Below are 16,327 nucleotides of genomic sequence, written 5' to 3' on the forward strand. Positions count from 1 at the left end.
CACCAAGCACTTCACGATGGTTATCAGCGCCTTAGGTTGGATTTCAGTAACTGGTTCAGTACCATGGCGGATGCCAACGAAAATTTCCTCCGTTTGATCCTGGCGTTCGACGAGTGTTCCTTTGGAAGGGACTGCAAATTTAACCGCCAGAATAACCATATGTGGAGGGATGTAAATCCGCACTGGGGATTTCCACATCACAATCAAGTACAATTCCGCTTGAACGTCTGGGCGGGTCTACTAGGAGATCGCACCATTGGGCCATTTTTTCTTTCGAATCGGCTTAATGGGCTGTGCTACTTGGCGTTTCTACGAAATGAAGTAGCAGAAGCATTGGAAGATGTCCGTTTAGTCAACCTGCCACGCCTTTGGTTCTTGCATGACGGTGCACCTCCTCACCAGGAACGACATGTCGTGCAATACCTCAACACCGAGTTGCCTGAGCGTTGTATTGGGAAGAATGGTCCAGTGCGATGGCCTCGTAGGTCCCCAGATTTGACCCCGCTGGACTTTTACCTGTGGGGATTCGTCAAGGAGGAAGTTTACAAGACGCCAGTCACTAGCGAAGACGACTTGCGCCAGATAATCATTGCAGCGTTCCAACTCGTTACTTCAGATATGGGCCGTGGTTCGTTCCAGATTATGCTTCATCGCGTACGGATTTGTATAGCAGTGGACGGTGGCATTATTGAACCGTATTTGTAACAAACTTTCTGTAATTCCTTATTATAATAATTGCACTTGTTCTAACACTTAATTTGTAAAAGTAAAACATTGATTTGGCTCAAAACATGTTCATTTTTCACAGACAATCATTACAATAACAGGAGGCGTAAAAACATTTGGGTAGTATCAATTTGATATTTTCATGACCTATTATTTCAGTGACAAAATGTATGATTTTGACCATACCGAACTCCATTAAAGGGTTTCGAGTATGCTCTACAACTTACTCATTGAAACGTTTCGTCTACCACCTAGCGTTCAAAAACTACAAATTTTAAAACCGGTAAAAATTTCACGATTTTTCTGAAAATCACAAATAAGAACTATCTCCACCGAGAGAGTACATACTGAAAATTTAACATTTCTAGAAGGTATAGGTTTTGAGAAAAATGCCTGGGCCGATCAAATGAAGACACCCTGTATAAGTTATTAGCATTAACCATTAAGGGAAGCATAATCATAATCTTTATATCAAGGATAAAACTAATTATATGATAAGGAAGTTCAGAACGCGTAATTTACAAGACTTTCAGATACTATATAATTAATTACTCTCTATCTAGGATCGACTGAAGGAGCTTTGCAATTTTACAACAAAGAAGTAAATTAGTTACGTTCTGAAATATTATTAAAGAAAGCTGACGGTTATGAAAGATAACTATCTAATTATCAAATTTTACTATTCAACAAAATTTATAAGGACCGCTCGGGTCCAAAGTTTGATTTAGAAATAAATTTCAATATACATTTTTTTGGAATCAATTTTAGCAATATTTTACCTGCTATAAATATATTAGGATTTTTTTCTTTCGAGTCAAGCTGGTTCTAAAAACATTACAATTTATTCATGAAATACTGGTTTTTTTCCCGGGTCCCATTACTAACAGAAAAATGCGAAACGTATACTAGGGAAGGATAAACTGATATTTTCGTGCTAAAAGCAAATTTAAAGAGAAAACTATCTTGTAGAATAGCAAAACGATAAAAGAAAAAAATATTTGCATAAGGTGACCCGAGACGGCGCTCGAGAGGTATCTCCCGAGGATATTATTACCCGTTCTACGTTTTCTTTACTTGTAGTGCTTTCTAAAACCCATTAAAGTTTGTTTCTTTTGTTTATTAAAAAAATGGGTCGGGTAAAATTTAAACCCAGATTGAGCCCCGGGTAAAAAACGGAAGACGATCCTTCCGCGACCTAGAAAATTGTCGGTCATATTACTTCTTTAAAATTTGGAAATTTAAATGGTGTTATTCTAGTAAGGCACGTTGTTTGTACATCCGTTCGTTTTTACATACGTAGGATGCAGACTACTAATAACATTTAATGATGGAATAAAAAAATTATATGATTTTAAAATAATTACTTAGCCTATGCTGAGCTAACTGAGCTATATCCTTTTTTGACGTGTTCTAGTCAGCATACATATACAGGGTGTTTCAAAAGGTTTAGCAAAAAGTTTAAGGAGTTGTATGGGGTGAGTTGAGAAGTATGCCGGTTTTTCCCCAATTTCCCTACGATGAGTTAGAAGAGCGCCAGAGAGCTTCAAAGTGTGGCCTACTAGCCCCTGGAAGTAGGCTGCAACAAGAGCAGAAACAATCAGCAGGGACTTTAAATACTGTTTAAGTTTACTTTTTTACGGTGGTTACCTCAATTTGTTTACAATGTCCTTTTTAACCTATCACACGAACCCAAACCTTAATGTTCGCATTTCCCTGCTGCATAAATGAATGAATGAATATTTATTTTCCCTTTAAAATACAAATCCCTTTTATAACAGGGAGGAAACCATTTACTGGATTCGCGGGGAAAAACATAAAACGGAATACGCTAGCACTTTAAATACAAATATAAAATGCGCCAAAAATAAAAACAATGAAATTAAATTAAAAAATTTAAAAATTTAAAAAATAAAACATTTTAAAGGATGATATATACAACCAATATACTGACTATGTACAACCAACACAACCAAAATGTCAAGAGATCAATTTGTCCTTTTTAACCGTAAGCCCCCCAACGACCAAGTATCCTTTTCGTAACAAGAATATCCTGCCATCAGGCACACCCAAGCCCAGCAGAAAAGACACACAGTCGTCTGACTTCCCTTACCAAAATGTGAGTCTTACTTTAGTCGCTAATTAGTCTCAATGAAGGATCAAGGATTTTTAAGTATTATGTAAGCATAAAAAACTGACACCCGAATTTTGGGTCCTAAATAAAATCTATTTTAGTCTCACTAAAAGAGTTTTATTAATATATATTTAGATGAAACTCATTATAGTCTCATTTTGGAAGACCCAATTCTGGAGACTTGAGAGAAGCTTAATTGAGAGTTGATTGTGGGTTACAATATTAGATTAGAATTAGAGTTATTTAAGACTTCACTTTAGTCTCATATGGGGAGACCCAATTTTAAGGACTTGAAAGAGACTTAATTGAGAGTTGCTTAGAGGTTACAATATTAGATTAGAATAAGGGTTATTTAAGACTTCGTTTAGTCTCATATTGGGAGACTTAAATTTTGGGGACTTGAAAAAGGCTTAAATGAGAGTAGATAATGGGTTACAATATTAGATTAGAATAAGGGTTATTTAAGATTACACTTTAGTCTCATATGGGGAGATTCATTTCTGGGGACTTGAAAGAGACTTAATTGAGAGTTGCTTAGAGGTTACAATATTAGATTAGAATAAGGGTTATTTAAGACTTCACTTTAGTCTCATATTGGGAGACTCAATTTTGGGGACTTGAAAAAGGCTTAAATGAGAGTTGATTATGGGTTACAATATTTGATTAGAATAAGGGTTATTTAAACTTCACTTTAGTCTCATATTGGGCTACTCAATTTTGAGGACTTGAAAAAGGCTTAAATGAGAGTTGATTATGGGTTACAATTTTAGATTAAAATAAGAGTCATTTAAGACTTCACTTTAGTCTCATATGGGGAGATTCATTTCTGGGGACTTGAAAGTTGCTTAGAGGTTACAATTTGAAGTTAAAATAAAAGTAATCGTAAATATAATGGCCACTTAAGTTTGATATTAAAAAGGTTATTAAAAGCTTATTGTTCAACTGCCATGATGGATTGCAACTTGAATCTTGGTTACAAAATGGTCATAAGGGATGGGCTGGCTAATTTTGATTAAGCGCAACTCACTTGAAACCCTAAAATTTTTGTAATAAAATAACCGTTTAAAATTTTTAAGTATACTAAATAATACAAATATATATAAATTTTTAAACTAGGATATTTCCTTTCAAGTAAAATTTATTCCGTATGAGTGTGTAAATAAACTGAGCTGAGTTAAAAGAAGCCTAGCATCTAGAGCCAGCCATGAAGTCTGGAGATTTTAGAACTTGCAATCCAGCATGGCAGCTGAACATAGTAGTCATTTTTGATTCAGTGTTTAATAATTATTTTAACGTTGGATTTGAACGGACGCCCGACCGTGAAAGTGGTCTGCTGTATAGCGACCGCCATGCAAAAACTGGCGAAGAATTTAACTATAAATCACAGTGGACTGCTCACATATAGGGCACCCTGGTTGTACTCATATCGGCAGATTTACCCGTATATCCAGAGTTTAGATCGAGTCTCCTAAAAATCGCATTAAAAAAGTCTTAGTAGAGTCTCCTAAAAATCGCATTAAAAAAGTCTTAGTAGAGTCTCCTAAAAATCGCATTAAAAAAGTCTTAGTAGAGTCTCCTAAAAATCGCATTAAAAAAGTCTTAGTAGAGTCTCCTAAAAATCGCATTAAAAAAGTCTTAGTAGAGTCTCCTAAAAATCGCATTAAAAAAGTCTTAGTAGAGTCTCCTAAAAATCGCATTAAAAAAGTCTTAGTAGAGTCTCCTAAAAATCGCATTAAAAAAGTCTTAGTAGAGTCTCCTACAAATAGTAAAACGCAGGTATAAATAGAGTCTCCTACAAATAGTAAAACGCAGGTATAAATAGAGTCTCCTACAAATAGTAAAACGTAGGTATAAATAGTCTCCTACAAATAGTAAAACGCAGGTATAAATAGAGTCTCCTACAAATAGTAAAATACGGGTCTTAATTGAGGCTCCTACAGAAAGCGAATTTTAATGCAGTGTCTTTCAAATCGCAAAAATCATGTCTAAATTGAGTTTCCTAAAAATGAAAAAATATGGGTTTAAACCGAATCTCCTAGAAATCACGGAAATAGTGTTTAAATCAAGTCTCAAACAAATCGCAAAAAACAAGTTTAAATTAAGTCTCCCACAAATAGTAAAACGCGGGACTAAATTGGGTCCCTACAAATAAAAAATCTGGGTTTCAATCAAATCTCCTAGAAATCACGGAAAAAGGGGTTTAAATCAAGTCTCAAACAAATCGCAAAAAACAAATCTAAATTAGGTCTCATAGCAAGATCTTAAATAGAGCTAAAAACGAGTCTTCTTTAAGGCTAGCTTAAAGAAACGTAAATAAAACTTGATTGTATCTAGATTTAAGTATATTTTTAGTCTGAGTTTTGGACTGTGGGAGACTTATTCATGATTTATTATGGGCTTTGAATAAGTCTTTTTTAAGGTTTTATTTTCGAAACATAATTTTGGTAAGGGTTATCCAACTCATCAGAGTGCATATATTCCGCTCTCACTATGGCGAATTTCTGACATTCAATCAAGATGTGGGGAATATCCTCCACAGGAGCACCACATAGAGGGCAGACGGGGTTTTCGCCGAAAATCACGGCGAATCTGGCCGCAGTTGGTAGCGCTCCAGTACGAGCGAGGAATAGTAGTTGACTAGGCTTGTCGTTATTGTAAAAAGACTCCACACCCAGGTTTTCCTTTTTACCGTAAAGCACTAGGCTTTGATGTGCTGCTTGGTTTTGCGCTTGTTGCAGCCTACTTCCAGGGGCTAGTAGGCCACACTTTGAAGCTCTCTGGCGCTCTTCTAACTCATCGTAGGGAAATGGGGGGAAAACCGGCATACTTCTCAACTCACCCCATACAACTCCTTAAATTTTTTACATAACCTTTTGAAATACCCTGTAGACAGGGCCGGCGGATCGTGTTAATCTCGGGTTGGTAGTCAGACGAAGGGGGGAGGGGATTTATTGGGTTATCCTACATAAAAAGATAGGCCTATATTATACTAATTAAGAGAAATTGATAGAGGTAAAAACAAAAATTTAGTATTATTCAAATTTATTATTACATAGTATTAATTGCGCAATGCAAAAACTCTACTGCGTTTTGCATTTTCGGAAATTAACTGATTCAACAATTTTTCCAAATATTTGGACGCGTGATTTAATGTAGCTACGTGTAACGAGGTTTGAAGGATCTGAGTACTAATATTTAAACTTAATTATATAGAAAGGTAGAGACAACGATATAAAACGTAGTACTAACAACTGTGGGTATAGTTTTCAACAGCCCCGATACTTAAAGCATGAGGCAAAGATAGTGTTGTATTTAACTTCCGCATCACTTCCCGATATAAGTCAGTCTTTACCGTATTTTCAGAAATAGAAAGGGGATTGACGCGAAGGAAATGAAAAAACTTGTCAAAGGTCTATGCTTAAGTTGTGATTTGCCCTTTGGCGAAGACTGCGTTTTACTATTCACGCTTGTCTCATTAGAATTAAAAACTAATATTTAATAACCTATTTTACAAATTTACTTCTGCAGTTTTTATACTGAAAAGTGTCACTTACCACTTACCAGGAACTGAATTTTCACTGCACAACGTTACTCGGACTCACTCCTACAATCGGGCGAAGAAGAAGGTGGGGAAAAACCGGGAAAGCGGTTCTTCTCTCAGTGTCGAATTTTTAATTGTGGCCGGTACAACGAAGACCATTAAATACGATCCCGTTTATGAACTAACTTCATCAAGGAGGGGATAGGAAAAACACGTAGTCCCGGAAAATTGTGCAAATTATTTTGTAGGCGGCATGGCTCTATTATTCGTTGTAAAACCTTTTCGAGGAGAGTGGAAACCTAGCTATTCTGTGACAATGGCCGTAGCTCTATCCCCACAGTACCGACTTTGATGACATCAATTCCGGGTGGGTACTTCTACCCACCATACCCACATTATTCGCCGGCCCTGCCTGTAGATAGAGAGAGCTAGTGGAATCAAGTGAGCTATCTGGCTATCTATAGGTTAGATATTATAACCACGGTGATATTGTTTTCATAACAGGAATAGATTCGCGTAAAACTCGGATTGACCGGCGCCATCTAGCGTTAGATTGAAAATATAACCGTTCGCGTTTAAAATTAAATTAATAAACATTCAGAGTGCCCTATATGTGAGCAATCCATTGCAACTTATAGTGAAAAATTAAATTACACGCAAAAATACAACCACAAGTTTTACGTCATCGAGTATTTACGGTCTTGTTTTAAAACCCGAAATCGACGATAAACTAAAACTCGCGGATGTCGAAATTTCGAACGACCGTCTTCTCGCGTTACCCATCTCCAAATCTACTGTCATATTTCTTAAAATAAATTTAATATCGTAATCGTAGTTCGTCGTTTTGTGTCTCTGTACTTCGGAGATGAAAGTACACGTGAAAAAATGGGAGAAGCTCAAGTTGCTTGCCTATCTCAGGTAACCAGATCTCATCAAAATACGAACACTGGAATGGTAAAGAACAGCGACGGATTGAAGGAGAACGACGCAAGGAAAGAGAGAGAGAGGGAGGGAGAGAGGGAGAAAGTGAGAGAGGTAGAGAGAGAGAGAGAGATTGGAGGGTGAGCTCGACTAATGGAAAGCGTAATGGGCCTGCTGGAAGCCTAATTCAGGATTATTTTTTCTGGGTGCCCAGGAAAGCGATGGACATCATTTATTTAAAAAAAACCTGAAGTTTACAGTTTCTTCTCTAAAAATACCTCTCCATCCGCTTCTCTATCTTTGCACGAGCTTAAAAATTGGTATCTAAGGTAAATTCAAAATAATGATTCACAACTGTATCAGATCGAGTTGCTTCAAATTGGGTTTTAAAATTCGATCATTGGAAAAGGTGGAGGTTAATATAATATAAATAAATGGAAAATTAAAATAATTAAATGCAACTTTATCAAATTAGAGATTAAAAATCAGTCATTTGAAAAAAAAAGTGGCGGCTAATGTAATGTCAATAAGTCTGAAAAACAAAATTAGACTAAACCCCTGTAGAAGTGTTCCACCCGCCGAGCTCTGTTGTTCCATGTGAAGAGAAAAATAAGGAGTCGTTTTGTAAAACAATTTTATCTCATCACCTTAATGTCACGGACATTTAATTAAGTACACACAATCCCCTCGATGTATTAACTATATTTTAAATATTAATTTTACAATCATCTTGTACAGTAACTTAACAAAGGTCATTCGAAACTTCGACATCCGCGAGTCTTAGTTAATCGTCGATTTCCGGTTTTAAAACAAGACGGTAAATACTCGATGCCGTAAAACTTGTGGTTGTATTTTTGCGTGTAATTTAATTTTTCACTATAAGTTACAATGGACTGCTCACATATAGGGCTTTCATCGAAAAATAATTTTTCGAGTTACCTGGTTTTGGAAATAAGGTACACTTTAATTTAAAGTACTTTTTAGACAAACTGAAATTTTCCCGTTATCTGGTTTTGGAAATAAACAAGATGTCACGGACATTAAAATACACACAATTACCCCGATGCATCTTGTACATTAAATTAGTAAATCCAAAATAAATTTTACTGAACAATAATTTTTTGAGTTACCTGGTTTTGTAAATGAAATAGCCATACACGAACACGTTAATTTAAATTAATTTTTAGACACACCGAATTTTTAGAGTTACCTGGTTTTGGAAATAAGGTAGCGAAATGCGGACGAGTTAAATGGCGCCTGCATCAATTGGCACGGTATTCAAATATGGCATTAGTGTGAAGGCGGGTTGTGGGGCCCCGCAAATTAACCCAAAATGTCACTTAAAATTAAAATTTCTTAATGCAACCGAAACCGTAATTCAGAAATGATTAGTATTATTTAGCTAAAAATGTAATATTCAACGAAGTCGGTCATAATTTAAAAAAAAATTATATTTAAATTGAAAAGCGTCCAAAATCACTAAAATGGGCAAATGCCCCACTTCCGGGGCCGCGATCTGACAAATGTTAACGATGCCGGTGATATTTCCAATCGATTGACTTTGTACATCTAACGTACCGCGAGAAATGGTGCGAACACCGGCGGCGGCGGCAGACACAGTACGTGAAATTAATACACACAAATCCCCTAGGATAATGTGTAAAAAGGGGTTGATACCTTATATTTTTACGCGCATGATAAAGTGAGCGTCAAAGACACTAATTTCCCAGCTTTGTGGACCCTTTTTTCAGATTGTTGTCAACCTTCCCACGCTATTCGGTGTCGTGTTAAGATTGTGTTAAAGCTAGTGGCGTAGAAACTTTTAAGAATTGGGGGGAGGGGGGGGCAATTTATTCATTCCCTGGGCGGGGGGAAATGACATTAGTTGCCCCCCCCCCGAAAACTGTTTGGGGAGTTGCCATCCTACCCCCCCCCCCCCTGGTTAGAACATCTGTGTTCACAGCACCATGCACTCCTGATCATTTCTCCATAGCTACAGGAGTAGATTTTCTAAAAAGTTACTTTTTTAAAAGGCACAGTGGACTTAATGTTCGGGGTTTGGATAAGAAATTTCCCTTTCATTTGTTTTATACCCATTCCCGAAAATTATCGGAATAAAAACTTATTTTTTTGCTTATTAAATCAATTTATAGCCGCGAATAATATCCATAAATAAACAGTTAACCGAAATTTTTATGAATAATCGAAATTTTGGCGGTTAATTTATCTGTTTCCCCGAGCTCTAACAAGGAGACTACCTGAGGTGCTTATCTCCGATTTGGTTCAAACTCGGGTGGTAAGTACTAAGTAGACCTTCATGTAACTTGAAAATCCCTGAAAGGGTGGACAAGAATGGGCTTTCGTTTTGCCATGGCAACCAAAAATGTTTTTCACAACTTAAAAACTGATTTTCTCTATGAAAATTAACATGAGAAAATATTAAAGATTTTAAGGGTCCCCCCTAACAATATTTTTCAAAAAATTAAAAAAGGTTCATCAATTAGATACATAATTCAGATCATGGCTAAATCTGGTACATTTGGACCAATATACGTCAATTTTGGTAAATATGAGTAAATATACATATATTGGGTAAATACGAGTAATCAGTTTATAAGTTGTGAAAAACATTTTTGTTTGCCATGGCAAAACTAAAGCCCATTATTGTCCACTCTTTTAGGGATTTTCAAGTTACATGAAGGTCTACTTACCACCAAATCGGAGATAAACACCTCGGGTAGTCTCCTTGTAAGTGGACTAAATAAAATTACACTTATTAAATAGTGGTTTGTAAACTTAATTTTTGAAAAATTCCGTATCTCCAGCTGCATCCCCTTCGGCGCCCAAAAATAGAAATGTACCTTCCCGTCTAGAGAAGGGTGAAAAGCCAATAAAGTTGAAATGGACAGAAAACCCTTTTAAATACCTCCTGTGGGCATTCGGGCAATTTTTTCAGGTGTCATCGTTTTCCCAAAATGAGCCGAAAAGAGCCCGAGGGACGAGCACCGAGCGTCAAAAATCAAAAGGCATTCGACAAAATAAAACTGCGCAACAGATCGGCCGATAAAGTTGGCAGCGAAATAAAGTTCCCTGGTGGAAAAAAGGGAATTTGGAAAACACATATATTTCGAAATATGTTTCGTAAAAGTCGAAAGGCTTACCGTCATTTAAACGTGCCGGGTGTAAGGCCTTGGTATACTTAATAAAAGTGAATCCGCGTCCAATAGCGGTTAAGCTCATTAACGGACGCGACAGGAAAGGCTTAACTACGGTGTTTCCGAGGCCGAGGCGCTTTGACCAATAGACTGAGGGGCCCACGGGGTAAAGAGTGCCCGGTGATAAACGTAGGGGGAAGCTAGGGTCACGGGAAATCCTATCGCGAGGAGGTGGCAACTTCATAACGTCCAAATTATAGCTTTATTTCCTTATATACATTTCTGCGCCGACGTTAGTTACCAATGACGTCATATAAATAACCGATGGGTGACAGAGGGTATGGTGGGCGGTCTCATTTTACGTTTTTTATCCGTACATAGGTTACGCTTCTCTAATCCGTTAGCGTAGCTAATAGCTACCTCTTACCGCTTACAATATTTTGTTAATAGCTTTAATTTTAAAAAAGGTTCCGTACACTTTAAAGAGCTTATTTTGTCAAACAGAGTTGAGCGGAGGAGGAGGCGTAGTTGGCGGTCATTAAAGCGGCCAGAAATAGGACTTTCCCCTCAATGTTTCAGGACGCCAAGAATAACGGCTACTTAGTGGAGCTAGGCGGTTCATTCATTTTTCGCCAGCGATGAGAGCAGCCGATAAAAGAAGCGGACTATATAATTCGTGGCCTAACCGAGAGATGGGGGAGGGCGGGGACTCGCCATAGGAAAGTAAGGACGCGCTGGACCAAGTTCATTAGGTTCATTTCTCATTTTCCTACAAGCTGCTCAATTACGCTCACTACAACGCCGCAGGGAGGAGACGAGTCCAATCGTAAAACCAACCAAATCGGTGTAAACTCATTTGATTTAATTTAAGACGGTTTTAATTCGGGTCAGCCTCTCCCCGTTTTATTTATTCGCCCTATTGGAACAGAGGCGCGGTAACTTTAGGCTCATTATTCGCAAAACTACTTCCGTCGTGAAATGAAATGAAAGAAATGTTCATTTAGTCGCTGCCTTAAAGGATCTAACAAATACGGCGGGGTCTCGGTGACCTTACGAACAATATTTCGGTTTCCCGGGGCTATTTGGATTCTGTAGGACAGTGAGTGTATCAACAAACCAAACTAAGTCGGCGGTTACAGTTTATGAATAATACGCCAGAATTAATTGCATTAATTATTGAAATTTCAATAAATATAAAAGCGAGCGATGTTATATACAAAATCAACAAATATTATAATTGGACTTTTTGCTTTTTCAACTTCCGTCGATGGCTGAAACAGCTATCTCCATGGACACTCCGATACGATTACAGGCTCCGTCTCGTGGTAGGTGGAGAATACCTTAATGGAATCGTGCAAACAGAGGCTATAGTTGAGGGGCTAGATATTCTATGTTAGCCTAAATACATTCTTGGAATTAAATATTTTGGCTCGCTCTGAACTCATTACAAAGTAACTAACAGACTTGAAGTTTTGATTTCGAAAAGTAACATCGTTCTTGAACTAAATAAAAATTTGGTTATTTTTCTTAAAACAAATTAATCGAAAACTCCTAATTTCTAATGATTACGAAATAATCTTGAAAATTTAACTCTTTGATGTACAATTATCCATGATCAATCTTATATATATATATATATATATATATATATATATATATATATATATATATATATATAGGTGCGAAAAGAAAAATAATTAAAACGTAACTCCCTTATTTCCCAGTTAAAACTAACGAGAAAAGTCTATAACAAGATTAGAACTATGGAGGAAAGTCAGAGTGGAAACTTAAAAAAAACCTGAAAGAGAAAAACTTTGTATAAACATTTCTTTTCGCCCTTAAAAGTACGCGAGCACACCTCTTAGTCGAGAGTCTATCGTGCTAAAGGGCGAAAAAACATTTTTTCTTGAGCCCACGCCAAGCGGCGAGATCACGTAGAAAGAAAAGAATTTAAGAACAAAAAACTCCCAAAACTTTCTGGTCGGGGGAAAAATCTTGCTAACCTTTTTTGAGGCAAAAGAATTGAAAAAAAGGCTTCTTTACCAATCTTATAAATTAGTAAAAATGTATAAAAAGATACAACATTTCAACCTTTTTTCATTAAAATTTCGAAGTAATAATTTTTTATTTATCTTAGTTATTAAGCGTGATGAAAGGAAGAACAGAAAGGGCGGGGTCCCTCTTTTAATCCCCTGATTAGCATAATTAGAACGAGGGCACTCTCGCTTCCCTCCCCCCTAAGCGCGATTGGGTAGGCGATAATAAAACCGAACGTGATTAAGCTAAAAAACTGCGAACGAACAAGCTGGAAAGACCAAAATAGCCCAGGGGCACGTTCAGTAGCGCTTAGGGCTTCTAACGATGATCTGAAAAAGGCAATCTGATTACTATTTATCATATAAGATATATCGCCGATAAAAAACCTGAATTCACTGGCTACCTGTTCCTTTTTTAATCTGACCTGCGGCAATCTAGTTTTGTTATCTCGTTTCGGTAACCGACGAGGCCACAGATATAGAAAGCAGTTATTTTATCTGATAGGCGCGTAGATATCTGTCTATATGATGTCTACTTTCCGACATCTAGTTGAATGTTTTTTATTCTTTTAAATTTTTGTATAGCAACAAAAACAATGGCTTAGTTCCAAGAAGTCAATATAAAGATATACTAAAATAGTATATCCGCCGTTATCACGGGTTAAGGATACAATTTAAAAAACAGACCAACCCGTGAAAGTCATATAGGCTTGTCAGACAAGCGCAAAAGCGTATCCGCGTACTACTGTTAGAGTAAAAAATCTGTTATCCGCTAAAGGTATCGGATTAAAAATAATCCAGTTCATCTGTGAAAGCATCAGACACCATATCAGCGTTAGAAGCCCTAGTAGCGCTCATTGGACTCACCGATTACTAGTCGGTGACATCGGTTTTCTACTGTACGCTTTTTCCCGTTTCCAGTTTTGACGTCACGATAGTCATCGGTTACTCACCGAAGTCATCGGCTGGAAGAGTCGGTTTTTCCGATGACTGACGTCATTACTGACGTAAAAAAATAAAAGCTACGCCATTTTAAAAAACACTGATGACTGAATAAAAGCGTTCAGCAACTTACGACGTCATTATGACGGAAAAGCTCAACGTACCCCGTATATCCTTCTAACTGAAAATGACTCGTGAAGATTGTACTTTATTTCAGAGGATGTAGCAGGGGTTACGCGACTCTGAGTTTTAACTACAAATAAAATAACTACGTTCTAAAGTTTAAAGAAAAAGAAATAATTTTATTTAGCATTAGAGAGGAGTAAATCTAATAAAACTTCAGAGTGCCCTATTTGTGAGCAGTACATTGCAACTTATAGTTGCATTGTTCACCAATTATTGCTTGGCGGTCGCTATTCAGCAGACATCTTTTACGCTCGGGCTTCCGTTAAATTCCAACGTTAATTCCAACGTTAATTTTGACTTTTGATATAAATATCTTAACTTTGAATTCAACGGAAGCCCGAGCGTAAAAGATGTCTGCTGAATAGCGACCGCCATGCAATAATTGGTGAAGAATTTCACTATATGTTGCAATGGACGGCTCACATATAGGGCACTCTGAAGGTTTATTAGTTTTACTGATATCGGCAGATTTCCTAGGATAGCCAGAGTTCCTACACAGTACTGATGAGCCCCAAAAGGGCGAAACCGGTCTACTGTTGGAATCTCTGGCCTAAATTTTGACTTTTGATAGGAGTACCTCTCTCTTCGAAGTCGTACATCAAATTGACCTCACCTGGAAGGGCAGTCCCTTTTCAAGGAAACGTTGTTTTGTTTTCCCTTATCCGAACCCTACTCTAACTACTTATTAACGGTAATAGTTAGTGTAGGGAGCTGTTGGCTCGATCGTGTGGCATGCAGGGCTTGCCACCACCGTCCTACGCATTGTAACCCGGCCACCTGAATTAAAGGCTTCAAAAGTCGCTTGATGACTTAGGCCTAAGGTGGTGCCTTGGGTATTAGCCTAGCTGATTATTATTATTATTATTATTAGTTGGTTGATGGAAAACACTCGTTAAAATCATAACTAAGTTTATTACGGGATCATGGATCTCATACTGCGCTAAATGTGTTAATATATATATATATATATATATATATATATATATATATATATATATATATATATATATATATATATATATACGATCGTTATCGCGGGAATACTTTTTTATAGAGATAACTCATCGTCTATGATTAAGTGAAAAAACTAAATCTATTTTTTCCTATTAACAATACAGAGGTCTTACAACATTTATTTGTTTTCTCCGGCGAAGGGATCTTGGTTAGTGATTGACGGGTAACGTCTTACAATAGATATGACGGGGGAAACAAGCTACCGTTAAGCAGGGCAGGAGTTACTCATCACAAGGAAAGAGCTTACTGTTAGAGTGTGAGGTGGATTGAGAGCAACGCTAAAACTTGTCTCATTATAGTCATTCTCCTAAAGTGTAATTAAAAACATTCTTTGACTCGTACAATTGGATGTTTGAATTTGATTGACCCTGGCATTTTTCTGAAAAACAATTTAATAAGGAATTCTGAAATTTTCACGGTAAGTTTTGTTTGTAAATGGCATAAAATATAGTTTGTAATATTTTTTCACTCGTAAACGAATCATAAAAACGTTCTAATGAGGAAATTATTCAGCATATTCTGAAACTTACAAATACAGTGGTATTGCAAAAAAAAGTTGGTACTATAAAAATTACTTTTTCTAAGTGATGACAAAAAATATTTGAAATGTACGTCACCAAACCTTATTGTAAGGATCTTTTTATTAGTACGGTTTATTAATTTATCGAGCTGTTACGTAGGACTTACAAGTAGACGACCCGAGGTGATAATCACCGATTTTGTTCAAAGTCGGGTATAATGTACACCTCCATGTAACTTGAAAAACCAGCGAGGGAAAAGTTGCGACGGGGTTTCGTTTTGCCATGGCAACCGAAAACGTTTTTGACAACATTTTGAATTATTTTCATTGAAAATAACATGGGAATCTGAAGGATTTTAAGGGTCCCCCAATTGACCACATTGCATTTAAACTTGATTAAATTTAATTTTTAAAATCAATTGAATTTATTTTTTACGTTTTAGAAATTTTAAAAATTTTTCATTTTTTAAAAGGTTTCACAGGGTTATTTTCAATGGAAAAATCCCAAATTATGTTGTCAAAAACGTTTTCGTTTGCTATGGCAAAACGAAAGCCCGTCGCATTTTTTCCCTTGCAGGTTTTTTTAGGTACATGGAGGTGTACACTATACCCGAGTTTGAACAAAATCGGTGCTTATCACCTCGGGTCGTCTCCTTGTCAGTGGTGGTACCAGGATATTAGCCTGGAAGTTGTCGGATTATTTGTATTATAATAATAATATATATATATATATAAACATTCGACCCACTAAGACGCACCCCGGACCGAAAAAAGTCCCAACTCCCCTCATATAGTGGGACCCTCGGATGACGCTACTGGTCTCCAATCGAAATGGCTGTGGAGAAAATCCCGCCAAGTAATATCTACGGACTCACTGTGGTGCTATAGTAAGCGTCACCGGTGACTTTACTCCACTCTTAACCCTTCGGGTCAGAGGTCGCTACTTTTCGCGAATTTCGAAGGTGGACAACTCGAGCGAGGATGAGTCATTTCGGCCTTCCCCAGCAGCGTGGGCCGAAAACAACAGGAGGACTCTCTGAAGTAAAGGGAAAGGCTGTTATGGACAAAGCCTACATTGGCGAGTGCCAATGCGGAAATGGTAATACAACAGGCTTCAATCATTCTTTAGGGCAAAACTTCTTGTCTTGTAACAGG

This window comes from Leiobunum rupestre, chromosome 8 (genome assembly GCF_980474605.1).
Source record: "Leiobunum rupestre chromosome 8, qqLeiRupe1.1.hap1, whole genome shotgun sequence".
NCBI lineage: Eukaryota > Metazoa > Arthropoda > Arachnida > Opiliones > Sclerosomatidae > Leiobunum > Leiobunum rupestre.